This window comes from Sander lucioperca, chromosome 17 (genome assembly GCF_008315115.2).
Source record: "Sander lucioperca isolate FBNREF2018 chromosome 17, SLUC_FBN_1.2, whole genome shotgun sequence".
Lineage (NCBI taxonomy): Eukaryota > Metazoa > Chordata > Actinopteri > Perciformes > Percidae > Sander > Sander lucioperca.
The window spans coordinates 21,340,700-21,345,699 of NC_050189.1; positions in this window are offsets into that span (position 1 = coordinate 21,340,700).

Consider the following 5,000-nt stretch of genomic DNA (forward strand, 5'->3'; position numbering starts at 1 on the left):
CCTCCTTATTAACCAGTAGAGTTCTGGTAAACGTTGGGGTGTAGTCCTTCCTTATGAACAGGAGAGTTCTGTAAACGTTTGTAGTCCTTCCTTATAACCAGTAGAGTTCTGTAAACGTGGGGTTGTAGTCCTTCCTTATTAACCAGTAGAGTTCTGGTAAAACGTGGGTTTGTCGTCTTCCTTATTAACCAGATAGAAAACAGGTTCTGGTAAAACGTGTTCCTGTAGCATGGGACGCATGTGCGTCTCTGCCTGTCGGAGATGCTTTTTTCAAACCGTCAGCTGGCTCTCTAAACAGTTTATTACTTACACGGACTGAGTGTCTGACACTTTCTTGCTGTATTCATAAAAAAAATAAAGGACGTAGGTATATAAAACTATATTACAATTACGTAGCTACACACACACACACACACCACCCTCTCTCTCTCCTCTCTCTGCAGTCATCAGAGTTTTTAAAGCCCGCCCACTTCAAGACAACCCGACCCACTCCGGGTTAAATCCCGTCACTTCCGGTTAGGCCCCGCCCAGTCGAGTACAGATACAGAAACAGATAACTGCTGTACTCGCTCATCCCTAGTGGGTTTATAAATTATAAAACCTAACGCACACGAAGGAACCCAGTTCCTGAATTTTAAAAATAAAGACCTCTCTGGAGAGCATTCTGAGTCTTCAACAGACTCGCTGTCACAGCTGTTGCTATGTAGAAACTAAACATGTCCAATGATCTACTGCGACGAGGATGAGACACAACAGCATCTTTAATGGATCCTTACAGAGCAACAGAAGTCTGGGACAAACTAAAAGTGTATGGTGTAACATGTGATCTTCCATATAATCTGTTATGTCTGGATTATTGATGATTCTCTACCAGAGAAACACAAGGAACTGATAAAATAATCTATGTATTGTATGCATCAAGTTATGGAAAACCAGACGCTGTATTAGACATTCAGACAGTCATAGATAGGGACAACAAGTCTCACGGAGCTAAGGACACATTCTCTGGATATTACAGCACTTTATGGAAGACTCCTAATGCACTTATGATCTTGCACTAGTCACTTACTCGATTTGCACTCTCATTAACTTTGTAATTGTTGTATTCATTTTGATTGTTAGCATAATGTATGTTTAATGTAGCCTATACTGTGTACAAACTGTGAAACTGTAATAAAGCTCTACTTTCTTGTTTGACTCAGAGGCAGTATCAGCACTTTTACGGTCTCCCGCCCTGTGTCATACATAACATAGCTGATGCCTGTGGCGGAGGATGATGATAGCAGCTAGCAGACTCGCAGCTAGCCGCTAGAAGATAGCAGATAGCAGCTACGCTCAGCCAGAGTAGCAGATAGCCGCGTAGCAGCTAGCTACAGATAGCAGTGTGCTGCCTGAGACTTGCAGACAGCAGGGTCCAGGTTAGAGGCGGAGGTTAGAGGTCCCAGGTAAGAGGCCCGGAGGTTAGAGGTAAGAGTCCCAGGTTCGAGGTCCCAGGTAAGAGGTCCCGGTAGGTTAAGAGGTCCCGGAGTAAGAGGTCCCAGGTTAGAGGTCCCGGAGTTAAGAGCGGTCCCGGAGTTAAGAGGTCCCGGAGGTAAGAGGTCCCAGTGCAGAGGTTTCCTCGGGATTAAGAGGTCCCGTAAGAGTTCCGGTTAAGAGCGTAGGTTAAGAGGTCCCAGTTGAGGTCCCGGAGGTTAAGAGGTTTAGCTGTCCCAGGTAAGAGGTCCCAGGTTAAGAGGTCCCGGAAGTTAAGAGTCCAGGTTAAGAGTCCCATGTTAAGAGTCCGGAGGTTAAGAGGTCCCAGGTAAGAGGTCCCGGAGTTAAGAGGTCCCAGGTTAAGAGGTCCCGGAGGTTAAGAGGTCCCAGGTTAAGAGGTCCCGAGGTTAAGAGGTCCCAGGTTAAGAGGTCCCAGGTTAAGAGGTCCCAGGTTAAGAGGTCCCGGAGGTTAAGAGGTCCCAGGTTAAGAGGTCCCAGGTTAAGAGGTCCCAGGTTATAGAGGTCCCAGGTAAGAGGTCCGAGGTTTGGCCTACTAAGTAGCCTGACTACAATTTTAAGCCAGAACAAAAATATATAGTTTTTGTACAGACTTTTGTATACATTATATATTCTAGTGTATTATCATAATTTGTTTAACATGTGCACATATTTTACCTCAACCTCAACCAGATAAAGACTTGGGCCCCTCCCTGTGATCTTGCCGGCCCCTGAGGGGTCCGGACCCCAGGTTGGAAACCACTGATTTAGTAGTTTGGGTTGTTTTGTAATCAGTCCTTCCAGAAACATGTGGAGTATGTTTGTGATAGTTTTGGGCTAAAATCCTTGAGTGATGCGGCAACGTTTTCTTAAAAAAATGATGGAATATGCGGATATTTAAACAGTTTAATGCGATGAAATTGTGGGAACTTTTAAAAACTGTGGTTCATCGTGGCTTCATCGCGGGGTTTGCAGCTTTTCGATGATGTTCACAGTCGCGTAATACGTCACTTCATAACGTTCCCATGGCAACAGGGGAAAATGGCTGCTCCTGTGTGAAGTAAACGCAACATTTCTCATCTTTCTGCTAAGATATATGGGACTTTTTTGCAACGATGAAATCATGCAAGTCCCGCAGAAATCGGCAATTTATGCAGTGAAAGTGCGGCGTATTTGAAAATATGCGGCTCCCCCCCCCGCATAAATATGCAGACTTTGGCTGATTATGCGTTGAGTTATGAGATCTCATAATCCTGTTTCTCTGGAGGACTGGTCAGTGAGAGCTGATCCACCTTTAGGGCCCCAGCAGGCTGTAACACACACGTATTCCTGTAACGGTTCCCATTGGCTAGGGTTACTAGCCCAGCGACTGGTGGGACTCGGCCCATTTCATTCACAGATAGAAGAGCAAACGCGACAGGCAGCAAAGGGCTGCAGGTCAGAACCCAACCTGTGCCGCTGCGCCTTGCTCAAGGGCACCTCATAGGTGGTGGTGAGGCAGGGACTCCTTGGGACAGTTAACTGAAGATCTTCTAGTATCTTCTCTCCTCTGACAGTTAACTGAAGATCTTCTAGTATCTTCTCTCCTCTGGGACAGTTAACTGAAGATCTTCTAGTCTCTTCTCTCCTCTGGGACAGTTAACTGAAGATCTTCTAGTCTCTTCTCTCCTCTGACAGTTAACTGAAGATCTTCTAGTTTCTTCTCTCCTCTGGGACAGTTAACTGAAGATCTTCTAGTCTCTTCTCTCCTCTGACAGTTAACTGAAGATCTTCTAGTCTCTTCTCTCCTCTGACAGTTAACTGAAGATCTTCTAGTTTCTTCTCTCCTCTGGGACAGTTAACTGAAGATCTTCTAGTCTCTTCTCTCCTCTGACAGTTAACTGAAGATCTTCTAGTATCTTCTCTCCTCTGACAGTTAACTGAAGATCTTCTAGTGTCTTCTCTCCTCTGGGACAGTTAACTGAAGATCTTTGAGTTTTGGACAGAACTAGACATGTGAGGACGTCCTCTTAGTCTTTGGGAAACTCTGATCCACATGTTTCACCATGTTTTGACATTTTTATAGATCAAACAACTAATCCATTAATCCAGATAATAATCAACAGATTAATCGACTATGAAAATAATCGTTAGTTGCAGCCCTAGTGTCATCTGTTTATTATTATTATATATTATATTATATATTATATATCAGGGGTTCTCAATAGGTGAGGCGCACCTCCCCTGGGGGGCGCCAAAGAGCCACAGGGGAGGCGCGACACGTGAAGAAGAAATAACTGTATGCAGCTCTATTGATATCTGTAATTGTGTGTGTATTAGCTTTAAAGTGCATCGTTTCCTTGTCCCAAGAAGTCAGCATTAAGGGAGGAGACAGGACCCAGCAAAACAATATGAGGAAAGGAAATATGATCCTGAGTTAAAGTTAGGTTTCACCTGGTCGGGGTCCGAGGCTGCTCCTCTGCTGCGGTGGGACAGAGACCGGGAGAAATGCCGATCACGCGTTATGGTTGTCCGTGGAGAGCGAGTTCCCCCAGATCTCCACTAAGGCTATCAAAGTCCTGATCCCCTTCACCTCCACCTACTTGTGTGAGTGCGGGTTTGGCTGCAGGTGGAGGTCGACTTGCGTTTATTTCTCTCTGCAGTGCAGCCCCGCATCAAACACCTCTGCACATCAAAAGCGCGGCCTCATTGTTTCCACTGACAGACGCGGCGTCAGCTGATTTTGCCGGGGCTTCAGCCCCGAATGTATTTTGAAAAGTTGACTGACAAATATGAAACCGGACGTTGCTTAGTGTCCACTCTCGCTGTAAAAAGCTGGGCAGGTTCAGGTTTATGGATGCGCTCTGCTGTCGACATGCTGCGGTAGACGTGTCCTGTTTGAGCTCCGTGTATTTCTGTAGTTTGGGTTTTCCACCTCCGATGTAGAGCAGCGTTCAGCCACTTCCCTAAACTTTGTCTCATTCAGAGACCAGAGACCCAAACGGGGCTCTGAGTCTGACGGTCTGAGATCTACCGTATCAGCAGAGATATCACGTAATGCACAGCAGGCTATGGTGCAGGTAGATTATTTTCTGAAATATAGTGACTGTATTCTTGTAATAGCCTATTATAACTTTATTTTTCTCAAAATATCACGACTCCTCCAAACCTCAGAGAACACAGATGGGATGAGATATATTTGAATGAGCAAAGTTTTGGACATGAGACATCTTGCTCAAACATCTGAAATATTACAGTCCAGGAGTTTATTAATAAATTAAAATGAATAATGTATCATTGAGGTAAATAATTGTCATATGCACATTTAAGGAGGTTACTTCCCCAACAAAAGAAGAAAAAGAGGAGGGAGGAGTAAATGATGCTAGGCTACATGTGTGCTGACTCAGATATAATTAGAAAAGTTGATCTACAGGAGAATCAATAGATAAAGTAATACAGAATGCCTCAGAGCCTTACTGCTAAATATTCCATTATGTTTTTAGATTTTGATTGTAATCCGTTTCCCTTTACATAAAGATATTTCCAGCATA